The 13672-nt window shown below is 51.6% G+C and overlaps 1 protein-coding gene across 3 annotated transcripts in view; it reads right to left on the reverse strand.

Moving 5' to 3' along the window:
• The window catches only part of XYLT1 (xylosyltransferase 1), a 299030-nt gene that overhangs the window by 60771 nt on the left and 224587 nt on the right, over window positions 1-13672 (reverse strand). The window lies entirely within an intron of this gene.

Raw genomic sequence — 13672 nt, forward strand, 5'->3', positions numbered from 1 at the left:
GAGGGACAGCAGCCGTTTGTTCTGAATTATGCCTGCTTGAGGCTGACATTTAAATGAGTGAGAATTCCATCAGGCACCACAGTCTAGCAGTCTGGGTAAGACTCTCAAGACTGAGATCGGGAGGGAAGAGGACTATAACAAGAATTGGAAGCAAGGGCAGGACAGCTGGTTCCTCGGTCCACGCCTGGAGCCAGCAGGACTGGTAGAGCCCCGATCTTCTCTTAGCCAGAGAGGGAGAGCGCCCACTGGCACCTGGACTACTCTAGCCACGGTGGTCATGTGGTGGGTACCCTGCTCTTGACTGATTGGCCTTTTCCCCTGGGGTCAAGCGCTCGTGCATCGCAAGGGCCAGTCTCATGGAGCAGAAAGCACGTGGCACTTGGGACTCCCTGAGCCTGCGTTCTAGTCCTGGCTTGGCTGCTGCCAAGCTGTATTATCTTGGGCCAGTCCCTCGAAGCCACTGAACCGTGTGCCCTTCTCTGCACCCGCCACCCCCCCACCCCATACAGTGGGGACCAAAGCAGACAGTGACAGGGTTCTCAGCAGCTGTTGCACGCGGAAGGCCCTGGAGTCAGGCTCTGATGTGCACTGCTGCTCTCTTGGGCAGCAAGTCTGCCTCCCAGACTCTCGTCCGGATGGAGAGAACATGGATTTAGACAGGGGAGTGGGGAGGAGAGCTTCATTCCAGCGCTGCCCAGTGGGTGCACTAGGACCTGCTGGGGGAGAACTCAGGTCTTTTTCCCCCTCCAGTGACCAAAGCGGCATGGGCTCAAACCCTGGCTCTGATCCCCACCGGCTATGAGACATGGGACACATTCCTCAACCTCCCTTAGCCTCAGTTTCTGCATCTGTAAGGTGGGAGGCAGCCACAGCATCTGCCTTCTGGAATTGGTGCGACTTCAGAGAATGCATTAGCCAGGGAGCCCTGGATCGCGTGTGCTCGCGAAATGCTAGCTGACACGAGTAGCCACCGGAATGTGGCAGGTTCTGAAGGGCTCCCCACAGACGTCCACTCGGAGTGTCCACTCCTGACCGCTCTCCATGCTGGGCCCTGACTCCAGGTTTCCATCTACCTCCCCAATGACCTCCCCAATGTCCCTCAGACCCGCCTCATCCAAACTTCGGCGATCATCAATAAAAAGGGAGTGGAAACACTCCTCCCTTACTCCACTTGATCTCTGAACACATGCTGTCCCTCCAGGTTGCCCTTGAGACAGATCTGGACCACGCTGGGCTCGTGGCCAAATTCCCCGGATGCACCTGGAGCATCCTAGAAGGCACAGCACCCCTGCTCTTGGCCACTGGTAGGCAAGCCACATAAAGGAAGGCCTTGCTTTCCTGACAAGCGAAAAGGCTCAATGCACGGAATGGGAGGGCGCCCAGGGTGGGACAAGTCCCATCCCCAGAGACACACAGAGCTGCTGCCAGAGGCAAGGAGAACTCTGAGCTCTAGGGAGTGAAATGTTAGGAAGAAAATATGTGGCAAAATTCAATGCACAGTCAGACTGGAACCTGGCGAGACCATCAGACTGGCAGAAGATGGAGGCCACACTGTTTCTGAACTGGTGGCATCCGCTCTCATTTTGTTAAGGACACAGCGGCTCTCTCTAGTGTAAGTACTTCTGCCGTGACACAGCCGTAAGCCCGTGGAGGCAGTTCTCGCTTGCCTGGCTCCCCTACTGCACTGTGAGCATCTAGGACTGAGGTGCTTGATATGCTGTTCACATTTTTTATTTTTATTTTTTAAAAGGTTTTATTTATTTATCTGAGAGAGAGAGAGATCACAAGTAGGCGGAGAGGCAGGCAGAGAAAAAGGGGGAAGCAGGATCCCCGCTGAGCAGAGAGCCCGATGCAGGGCTCCTTCCCAGGACCCTGAGATCATGACCTTGAGCTCAAGGCAGAGGCTTAACCCACTGAGCCACCCAGGCGTCCCACATTTACATTTAAATTAAAACCAAACCACATTTAAAATTTGATTCCTCAGCCCCACAGGGCACAACTCAAGCTTGCTTTCTTTCTTTTTTTTTTAAACTTTTATTTCAAGCCCGCACTAGCCACACATGGCTAGTGGCTGCTGCAGCGCAGGGCACAGTCACAGAACATTGCCATCACCACACAAAGATCCATTGCAGGGTGCTACCTGCCGTGGCCTGCCATCTAGAAGGATCTTAGCATGTGCTGAATGAATGAGTGAATCACCAAGGTCCTCTACTGTCTGCGGGCCAAAAAACGCAGGATTCAAGATAAAATCAACTCTTTCCCCCAGGACTCCCTCCCTCCCCCCCAACAAGTAATGAAAGAATGGGAAACAACAACAACAAAAAAAACAAACAAAAAAAACAGCAAGCAAACAGACAATGTGGCTGAAATGCATTTAAACCCAACGGCGGCATCCCTTGGGTGAAACCGTCACATCGGTCTGCCTTTTCCCTGCCACTCTCCTATCCTTCCAAGAACGTCCTCCCTCATCTGCGGCCGCAAAGACTGTTCTAAACCGATATGACCACTCTTGGCTTCCTGAAGAGCCACAGCGCTTTTCCACCAAGTCCCCTGAGAGCTCCAAGCACTCGGGCTGCTCTCCGTTTGTCCGGAGGATGCCCTGGGTCAGTCCTAGCCCCAAGAGAGCCCGACAGGCTGTCCGACCTCAGATACAGCCAGGAGACCCAGAACAGCTGGCAAGAGTGAAGCCAAGAGCATTTCTGCAAAGGCAGGAGGGTGCTCCGTCAGGCTGAAAAATAACAGGGCTGAGGAAATGATTATTTTGCTACTAGATGCGAACAAAACAGTTAACAGCATAATTACTGGCAAGTTTTTCCAGTTTCCTTGTGAACAACAGCCTGAGAAGCTATGCCCTTTCTGACTCACGCAGCAACTGGGCAGAGCTTTCCTTGGACAGGGTTTGGGGGTCTTCGAGGACGTGCATCTCTGAACATGCAAAGAAGAGAAGTGTCTGGATGCCGAGGAAGTGGCCACCAAGAGGAACGGACACACCCAGTACCCTGGGTGCTGGGCCCCTCAGTAGGACTTCCCACCAAGTACTGAGGCTAACATCTTTTCCAGCAGAGCATTTACCTCCCTTTTTATCACTGTAATTAAGCGACTATGTCTGTGTCTCTCCTAGATCAGGGGTTTGCAGCTCTTGCTGTGTACTCCAACCACCTGGCGAGTTTGAAAAACTACACAGATTTTTGCTTCCCGTAAGGAACTTATATTCATCTGGTCTGGGTGGGGTCATATTTTAAAGAATATTATATATATACATACACACACACACATTTTTATATATATATATATATATATATATATATATATATATATATATATATATCTGATATATTTCTTTCTTTTTCCCTCCCTCCCTCTCCCTCTCTCTCTCTTTCTTTACTAGGGTCCACGCCCAACATGGAGCCCAACACCGGGCTTGAACTCATGACCCTGAGATCAAGACCTGAGCTGAGATCAAGAGTCAGACACTTAACTGACTGAATCACCCAAGTGCCCCTAAAGAACCTGAGTTAAAGGTATTTTGTGGGGCGCCTGGGTGGCTCAGTGGGCTAAGCCGCTGCCTTCGGCTCAGGTCATGATCTCAGAGTCCTGGGATCGAGCCCCGCATCAGGCTCTCTGCTCAGCAGAGAGCCTGCTTCCTCCTCTCTCTCTGCTTGCCTCTCTGCCTGCTTGTCATCTCTCTCTGTCAAATAAATAAATAAAATCTTTAAAAAAAAAAAAAAGGTATTTTGAGGAAAACGTCCAAGAACCACGTGGACCCCTCACAATCCTGTTGAGAACCATCCTGGCTGTGGCAGGGACCCTGTCTTGCTGCCTGCTGTACCCACAGGGCCCAGTGCACAGCAGGTGCTCAGGAAGTGACTGCTGAGTGAAGGGATGGGGAATACCAATTCCATCCGCACATCGATGGCGAGAGGACAGTCTGTGCAAGATCAGCCTTCAGAGTGGGCTCCAGACACTGCTGGAGACGGAGGACAGCCCCCCCCCCCCACGGGACAGCCGCATCCGATGCGCAGCCCAGCAAGGGGCCATGGGAGGCTGTCCTGGGCTGAAGGGCATTCCCCTCCCCAGAATTCCCATCCAAAATAAGGTCATCAGAAGGTGACCTTATTTGGAAAGAGGGGCTTTGTAGGGGCAAATTAGTTAAGAGGAGGTCATACTGGATTCAGGCTGGCCCTAAACCCAACGACTGATGTGCCCATGACAAGGCATGTGGAGAGAGAGAAAGAGCGGACGGACGGCCCAACGAGGACAGATGCGGAGACTCGCGGGTGCGTCAAGGCAAGGAGCGCTACTGGCGGCCGCAACCACCGGAAGCGAGAAGACACGAGGGAGGACTGTCCTCAGGAGCTGCAGAGGGAGCACGGCTCCGCCAACGGCCCTGATTTCAGACTTCCCGCCTCCAGAACTGTAAGGTCATGGAGGTGGTTGCAAGCCACCCTATCGGGGACTTTCTCTCGGCAGCCGCAGGGAACTAGGACAGAGCGGCCAGGAAGGAGAGAAGAGGCAGGTAGGCAGGGGAAGGAAGATGGAACCAGAGCCTGGCAACTCTCCTCATGGGTGTCTCCAAACTCCGCTTCCTTCCCTCCCCACTTCTACGGCTCTGCTCTTTCTTACTGCCCTTCTCTCTCGTTCCAGACCACGCTGGCTCTGCCCTGCCCCCAGGAACCTTGCATATGCTGTTCGCTTTGCCTGATAACCTCCACTCCTGCTTTTTCATAGTGGGCTCCCTTAAGGACATGGGTCGGTCCCCTCGGGACATGGCTTAAACACACTCTTAAGAGGTATTTTATCTTTCCTGACCCCTTCTTACTCTCCATCATGATGCCCTTCCATTATTGAATTTAGAGGCTCCGCTTCTCCCACAGAGTGTAAACTCTCTCAGGGAACGAGCGAGGACCTTCCGCTGTTCCATTTCCCAACACCTAGCAGTGCCTGGTGCTCAGCCTGGGCCCCACAAGGATGGAATATGTGAGCTGCACGTTTGTTTGAGTCTTCCAGAAGGCCGTGGGACCTGCTGCTTTGCCAGATGGCCATTTTCAGGGTCTGCTCTGCCTCCATCCTCCTGGGGGACTCTGATGACCCAGGAGCAGTGAGGGTGTGACTTGGGCTGAGACGGAGGGGGTCACAGGCGGGAATGTTCACGAGAAAGGTGGCAGGGGTAAAACTAGGCAGACCTGGATGGAGAGGTGGGGCAGAGCACACGGGCTTCCAGCTTCTGGTCAACAGGCAGGCAGGCGCAGCTACTGAGCAGGGTGGGAAATGACACAGGGGACTGATATGGGTCAGGTCGAAGTTCTAGAAGAATCATTGGAAAGCCATCATCTGTGGGAGACGATTCCCTGTACCCAGCCTCCCGCTTCTACTGAGAGCTGCGCCAGCTCCTCAATGTTTCCAAGGGTCACAGGGTCCTCTGCTTCAGGAGTTTATGCTCCTTAAAAAGAACAAGAAGCACCTTACACCTATTAGTATGGCTACTATCAAAACACCAGAAAAATGACATGTTGGTAAGAATGTAGAGAGATTGGAACCCTTCTGCATTACTGGTGGGAACCTTTGTGCAGAAAATGGTTGGAAAGTTGATGTGGAAAACGGTATGGAAAGTCTTCAAAAAAACAAAAATAAAACAACTATCACATGATCTAGTAATCCTACTTTGGGGTGTATCCCCCAAAAAACTGAAAGCAGGGAGGTGAAGAGGTATTTTTACACCCATGTTCACAGCAGCATTACTGACGGCGGAAAAGAGGTGGAAATAATCCAAGCACCTATTGTTGACAGGAGGAACATATAAGCAAAATATGGAACAAATAATCATGCAGCGGAATATTACTTGGCCATAAAAAGGGAGGGAATTTGGACACCTGCTACAACACGAGTGAGCCCTGAGAACATCATGCTCCATGAAATAAGCCAATCACAGAAAGCCAAGTACTGTTTATATGATTCCATTTATGTGAAGTCAAATTCACAGAAACAGAGTGCCGGCTGCAGGGGGCCAGAGAGGGGAGAATGTGGATTTGTCATTTAATGGGCACAGAGTTCCAGTTTGGAAGATGAAAAGCGTCCTGCAGATTAGTTGCACAGCAGTGCCAGTGAATGTACTCGGTGCAAAAAAGGTTAAGAGGGTAAATTTTACGTGATGTGTATTTAACTGTAAGCCTAAAACTAAAAGAACAAAGAGATATCATAGCCATAGGTGCTTCCCCTTTAGGCCATTCTGGCTTCTCTATGCTAGCCTCTGCCCGGGGAGTCTCCCCTGTAGGGGTGTTTCATGCAAGGTGGGCCCTGGTCCCAAAACAGAAGGTGGCTGCCAGGCTCTGTGTGACGGAAGGCCATATGGCGGCCTGCATTCAGGAAGTTCATGATGACTTCCCGGGCTCCTTCCTCTGGGGAGGAGTGGAGACCACCCAGAACTTTCTAGGCGTGGTTCTGGGGTCAGCAGAAGCAACCACCTCCTGCCCTGCTTGTCTCCCCACTCCCACCTGTGTCTCCCTCCCAACTGTCCCCCACAAAGGCCCAAGTGATCCCTCCAGATTGCAAATATGATTTCTCCTCGTTAAAACCACACGGCTCATGGCTAAGGGTTCAACCACCCATCAGGTGATCCAAAGTCCCTGCAGGGACTGGCCTTGACCTACCTCACTGGTAGAAAGACCATCCTTTGCTCCTTTGTTTCAGCTACATTAGCTTTGAACATGCCATGGTTCCTCCTACCACTGGGCCTTTGCTCGGGCCGTCCCCTCTCCAGAATGCTCTCCTGGGACCCCTCATGATTCCACTGAGGTACTAACACCCATGATACACACCTCAGTTCACATGCTGCCTCTTCAGGAGGCTGTCCCAGGCCCCTGGCCCAGGTGAGCTTTACCTGTTGGGTGCTTCTAGATCCCTCCTTCCTTCCCTGCAGAACACCTGCCTTTCTTTGTAATGATGTGTTCACCCGTTTCATCATTCTGCTTAATGTCCATTTCCCTTCTGTTAGTAACAATGGCTGCTACATAGCGCTGTGTGCTAAGCACTTTATGTACAGGAACTCACTGAACCCTCTTAGCAACCATATGGGGTGATGCCAATATTATCCCCATTTTACAGATGACATGATTGAAGTACAGAGACATTAAGTGATTTTCTCAAGCCCAAATTCATAGCCAGACAACAGAAGAGCTGGGATTTGAACCCAGGGGGTCTGGCTCGATCTTGACCACTCGGATGAGGGCAGGCTCTACCTCTGCTTCTTCTCATGGTTGAGTATCTGCCTAGCACAGTGGCACACAGTAGGTGCTCAATACATATCTGTTGAGGAACAGAGAAAGTCAGAGAGAGCCCCATCTCCTGAACTCATCTGTGGGAGTGTGGGACTGCTCTCAGCTGCCTTCAGAAGGGAGCTGGATGGTGAAGGAAGGAACAAGTAAGCTTTGTGTTCAGACCCTAGGCCTACATCTCTCCCTCTTCAGCCCCTCAATCTGTCTCAACCAACTGGAAACACTGGGAACTAGGCCAGTGGGGGCTGGGCTGAGTGGGACAGGTCACCGAGCTCTGTGGACAGGGCTACATCCCATCAGCCTGATCCCAGCATCCCCAGGGCTCAGTCAGCAAGAGTCCTTGACTACCAAGGGCTGTGCAGACTCTCAAGGACAGAGCCCCAGCTTCTTGAACCAGATGAGGTCCTCTGTTCTCAGCACACAGCACGATCCAAGCTGACAGACACGGCTTGCAGGGAGCTCCCCAGAATCCCAGCTCCATCAGCTGATGAACAGAGAAATGGTGGTGTGTCCACACAATGGACAGCTCACCAGTCATAAAAAGCAACGAGGTGCTGATATAGAGTGTAATGCGGATGACCGACAGAGCACGTTAAGTGAAGGAAGCCCGTCACAAAATGTCCCCTAGTGTATGACTCCACTTGTACAAAATATCCGGAAAAGGCAAATCCACAGAAGCAAATTACTGGTTCACAGGGTCTGGGTGGGGGACGTGGTGGATGGGGAGAGATGGACTGCTTACGAAGTACGGAGCCTCCTCCTGGGATGATACAAATGTTCTAGAACTGGACCATCAATGCCCTAAATGCCACTGGATTGAACACTTTAAAGTGGTTCAATCTATATTAGGTCGATATTGCCTCAATTAAAAAAAAAAAAAAACAACTCCTGGTTTTGCCACTTACTGGCTGTATCCTTGTAGTCAAATATCTTAACATCCTTGTGCCTCAGTGTTTTCATCTGAAAAATGGGGATACTAAATATGTATACTTCATAGAGCTGCTGTCAGGACTACGTTAGGCTCTTAGAATTATGCCTGGGATGTACTAACTGCTGTGTTTGCATTTGCTGTGGTTGTGAATCGCTGTTACCAACAGGAATTCTTTGACCCAGTCAAAAGTCTCTGGGCGGGGGGCACCTGGGTGGCTCGGTCAGTTGGGTGTCTAGTGGGGAGCCTACTTCTCCCTCCAGCACCCCCCTCTGCTCTTGTTCTCGCTCTCTCTCACTTACACACTCTTTCTTTCAAATAAATAAAATCGGGGGGGGGGATCACTGGGCAGACTCAAGGACTGAAAAGGAAGCAACTATACACAGAGGCCTGGGCATCGGTACTGATTAATTTAACTTCCTACCCCAGGCTGACCAGGATGTGTGCTAAACATAACCAAGGGTCTGACTTCCACAACACTGACCAGAGGTTCTGTTTTAATATTAACCTCCTCATATTTTCTTACACGGTGGAAGGTATGTTTTGAGGGATGAGGATTAAGACAAAATACATGTAAAAGGTTCCAGCAGAGGACTGGACACAGAAAGTGTGCAGGGAATGTCTGCTGGACCCGGACGGAAGTTTTGCTCCATTAGTGTTATGGAAACATTGTATTTAGGACAGTTGAGAAGCCCGGACACCTGCTTCCTGTCTTTATGAGCTGACGTTTCCTGCTGAGGCACCCCAGAGAGGTTCTTATGCTCCTGGCCTGGGGCTCTGCTAGTGGCTTAGGAAAGAAGTCTGGGTCTACGGACAAGGGTCACTGAAATGTCTCCAGAGTGGGCCCCATTGGATTAGACCTTAGGGCAGTGGATCCCCAAGAGGCAAGACAGTAGACCCCAGATTTAGCTTGAAAAATGTCAACACTCTTTCCCCTGCCACATATACGCACGTGCATACGCGTGCACACCAGAGAGAATGTGAGGCCCCCCAAGGGGCCATAGATACGCTCAGCTCTCCTCCCGTGTGCATCTGATGCGACCCAGGACAGAGGGCCTAGTGAAGGATGACCGGTGTGGCGTCTGTTATACTACGAGCCCAAACCAAGTAACAGTGTGAAATGTGGTGGTCCCTTGCAGCCCAACTAACGAAAAGTCACCCAGTGTAGCTTCCTGCCTTAGTAAGCAGGATACACTCAACAGACCCACCACGTCCTTTGATGACTCAAGACCAGGCAGAGTCTCAGTGTTTGCAAACATCTCATTTTGTCCATGCCCTGGAGGCATAACCAACTCCAGCCGGAGCCCATGTGGGCCCCGGCGCCATGTCACAGCAGAGAAGGAAGGATTCTTTACACACACGTAGCCTGCATATTCCAAACACAGGACCATGCTTCTCATTCACAAACAGGTTGGTTCTAGCCTGTTTTTCTTGAGATACTCAGTTTTCATCATCCCACTTTGCTTTTCCCACTTTCGAGAGAGATGGGAGTTCAGGTAATATTTTGCTAGTCTCTCTGTGAGGAAAGGGAGAGAAGTCAGCAGCTTGGTTGAGGCCCACAGGATTCCACCGCTAGAATATCAACAGCCGGTATTTATCCAGCACTTTCTATGTGTCAGGCATGGTGCTGAAGCCCTGGATATTCAATATTTCATTGACGCTTCCTAACGTTCCTGTGAAGTAGGTACTAACTAGGTCCCCTTCTCAGGTGTACAAATTGGGGTGCAGAATGCCGTGCACCTTGTCCCCACAGCCAGGGTGATGGCTCAGAACCTGTGACCAGGCTCTCAGTGTCCAGGGCCTACAAGGCTGGGGGCCAGTCGAGATCAGTGAGTCCTTATGGCTAGAGAGGGGAAGAGTCTGGCTCCCCAGTTCGAGCTGGGCAGGGGGACACAGAGAGGTAGGGTCGAATCTACAACAGCCCAGAGCAGCCACGTTGGGTGGGCTCTGCCCTTGGAAAGCCCCTCTGTTTTCAGAGCCTCTGAGAAACTTCTGATGGGCACGCCTGCCCCTTTGAGGAGGCTCCTAAGTGTGCTCATCCTTCTCGGGATGGGAGTAGTGGTTCTGGAAGCTACAGATGGAGCAGCAGATGGGAAGTGAAAGCCTATCAGAGTTGCCCAGGATAAAATCATTCATCTGCAAAATTCATATGCTTTTGCGTGGGGCGACTTCACAGAAACAAAAGCAGGAGGAACCAGCAGGGCTCGAGGCGTGAAGTGCCTCTGGCCATGAGGCTGGCAGAGTGAAGCGGGCAGAAGAACGGGGGGAGCACAGAAATGACGGCAGCGGGGCGGAGGGAGGAAGGACAGACGGACCGAGGCACAGAGGGACCTGGAGCACTGAAGCTAAGAAAGCAAAAAATTCCAGAACTCTCTTCTCTGAAACCCAAAATCAGTTTGGCACGTGGTCTAGCAAAGGATTCCCAGGCCCCTCGGACATACAGGAGTTTCAGCCTTGGATGCCGCTCAGGAATGAGCAGTTGACATTTACCGAGTACTTGGTAAGTGCCCGATCCTCTGCTAGGTTCTGTGATCGGATCCTGGTTTCACAAAGACTGAATTTCCTCGCAGATGGTCATATGGCTAGTGAGGTGGCAGAACTCAGACTCGAGCCCTAAGCCATCTGCTGGGCTTCTCATCACCCACCCTCCTGGAGGCTGTAATGCTAGAGATCCCAATACCCTGGCCCGGCTGAGCTGGTTGAGGCCATGGTTGTGGCAGGTCAACACAGGGCCCCTAGGGGGCAGCCTCGTGAGCACAGGAATGCCCACCTGACCTCCAGAGGTCTCTGGCAGAGTACCACCCCTTGACCAAGGATGAGGTGACCTCTGGGGTCTCCACCAGGGGTCTACAGGATCAATGAGCAGACTCGGGACCACAAGTGACCTTCCTACCTCCAAGGACCTTCCCTGCTGCCAAGTGGTCCCATGTGAGGGGCGGGACTGGCTCCCGTGGTGCTCTCTACATACCCTGGGGCCATCTTGCCACTCTAGCTCTGGCTAACTTCCCCAAGGGCCAACTTCAAGCAGAAAGAACACCAGCCTTGGAACAGCAGAGAACTGGTTCTCATGTCCACTCTGCCACATATTTCTTACATGACCTTGGGTCCCAGGTTGCCCTTCTATAAAACAAGTTTGCTTTGAGGGTTGAACGAAGTGGCTGCCTTATTAGCTGTTATGCTCAACATTTGGGGATGACTTTGAACTCAGTCCTTTCTTGGAAGACAGAGGGGGAACATCCTCACTTGCTTCTCTGCACTCGCCTCTCATTCTTTTACTATACTCCCTCCATTTTAAAAGATCTCAAATGCAGCAAGGTCATCTCTGACCCATGTCTTGTCCAGACTGTTCTCTCCCTCAGGAAAGGTTCTCAACCAGATGTAATTCTGCCCTTGGGGACACTGGGCAATGTCTGGGGCTAACTGTGGTTGTCCCAAGTTGGGGTTCAGCATGAGCAGATCTAGTGGACCGAGGCCAGGGGCTGCTTCTACACGTCCTGCCATGCCCGGGATGGTCCCCACAACAAAGACTCATTCAGGCTACTAATGTCAGGAGTGTTCAGGTGGGGAAATTCTAGTCGAGAAGGAGCTCTTTCTCATCTGCCTGACAATCGCTTCTTAGCCTTCAGTTCTCAAGTCCAAACTTGGCACATTCAGAGGCCTTTCTGACTGCCTGACCCTGTCCCCCCCACCCTACCCCCTCATTTTCTAGCTCTTTAACTCTTCACATGGCACCTTTAATTTTACTCTCCCAACTAGGGGACATGCACCATCAGGTAAGGTTGGGGCGCATTTGCTCACTAAATGTCCAGGTAGTACCTAGCACAGGAGTCCCTGACCACATGTTTATGGAATGGGCACCCGAACAAGTGAATAAGGAAGTAAGTAAGTTAAGATCTGCCAGCCCTGTTTCATAATCTGCTTACCCTTGCTCTCCTCTGAACAAAAGAAAAACAGGGATCTTTCTAACAACCATCATCTTTCTCAGGTTGCCAGGTGGACCCTGCCGAAACTGACCTGACTGTGACATCCCCAGGTCCTCTCCAGGGCCCATGGCTTCCCAGCAGACAATGAGATGCCACCAAGCCAAGGAGGGCACCAGGATTGCACTGTGAAGGAGACAGAGACTGTTTCTAGCTTTGAACAGTGAATATCCCTCTCTGCCTGGAGTTTATTTGGTTCAACCCCCAACTCCTGGGGATGTATGGTCTCCGTAACGGATGGCACCAGGAACGACGGTCAGTATTTTAAGTGTGACAGTCACGTGGATGTTAGCTTAAAAGGGATGCATACTAAAACTCTTACAGATATGACATGGTGTCTGGGAAGCACTTCGATGGGGAAGCGGGGGAGGGTACAGCTCTATCGGCACTTGGCTACGACCTGATTCGAGCTGAAACTAGGTGATGTGCACGTGGGGGTTCATTAGACTGTGGTTGGCATTCCAGTGCCTGCTTGGAAATCGCCCTGATTTAAAAAAATAAAAAATATAATTCTTTTTTAAGACGCCTTCATCTGGCTGTTGCAGGAATGCTGGCGCCATCAGAGGAAGGCAGGCCCCGCCCCCTGCCCTGGCGCCATCAGAGGAAGGCAGGCCCCGCCCTTTGCTCCCCATCCTCTTCTTTTTAGCCCCACCATGAATCAGGATGGAAGACACAGTCAAGCAAAGAGTGGCCTTCTGGCAGGAAATAAAGCTCATTTTCTTCCCCCCTTTTTTTTTTTTTAACCTCATGACATCTTTAGAAGGGTTTCCTCTGCTTATGGCCGATTCTCAAGAGCAGATCAGTGTTTGTGCAAAGGGACGGACCTTCCTGGTGGCATCGGAGTTTCTTGGGGCTTCGGGGCTGCCGGCTGGTGGGGAAGTGCCACACGGTTGTGGCCAAGGGCCCACAGGAGCGCCCGGGGCTGGTGTTGGAGAGCAGTTCCCCATTTTATCGTTTCACGTGAAACCTCCCAATCTTAAAACATGGGCAAGCCTTTCGGTTGGGACAAGTTATAGCCACCAAACATGCACACACGCAGAGTGAGCCTCAAACAGCCCAAACATGCGTGTCCATGACTGCTGCGCCGTCACAACAGACCTGCTGCTCCCCTTTCCGACACCAGAGTCAGACCCGGTCCTGCCCCGAATCAAACACGCCCACGGCACCCACATTCTAGAAGCAACCTGATCCTGCCCCAGAATTCCCTCCGACCTCCTACTACTCCATCCGTCACCTGCTCTGTTCCAGCCACCCTGAGGCCCCTTGCTCCCCCAGCAGAGCAAGCACAGCCCCATCTCAGGACCCCACAGCTGCTGTTCCCTTGGCCTAGGGCCACGCTCCGGGTCCCAGACACTCGCTCCTCCTCCTCCTGTTCTTCTCAGGAAGGACTTACCCAGCCGCTCCTGCTAAAATTGTTAACTCTCCCGGCTGGTTTCTTCTGCTTTATTTTTCTCATGTGCCATTTTACTAATTTTGTTTGTTTTCCCCCCATG

The sequence above is a fragment of the Mustela putorius genome, unplaced genomic scaffold (genome assembly GCF_011764305.1).
Source record: "Mustela putorius furo isolate JIRA1106 unplaced genomic scaffold, ASM1176430v1.1 tig00004007_pilon_pilon_pilon, whole genome shotgun sequence".
Taxonomy (NCBI): Eukaryota; Metazoa; Chordata; class Mammalia; order Carnivora; family Mustelidae; genus Mustela; species Mustela putorius.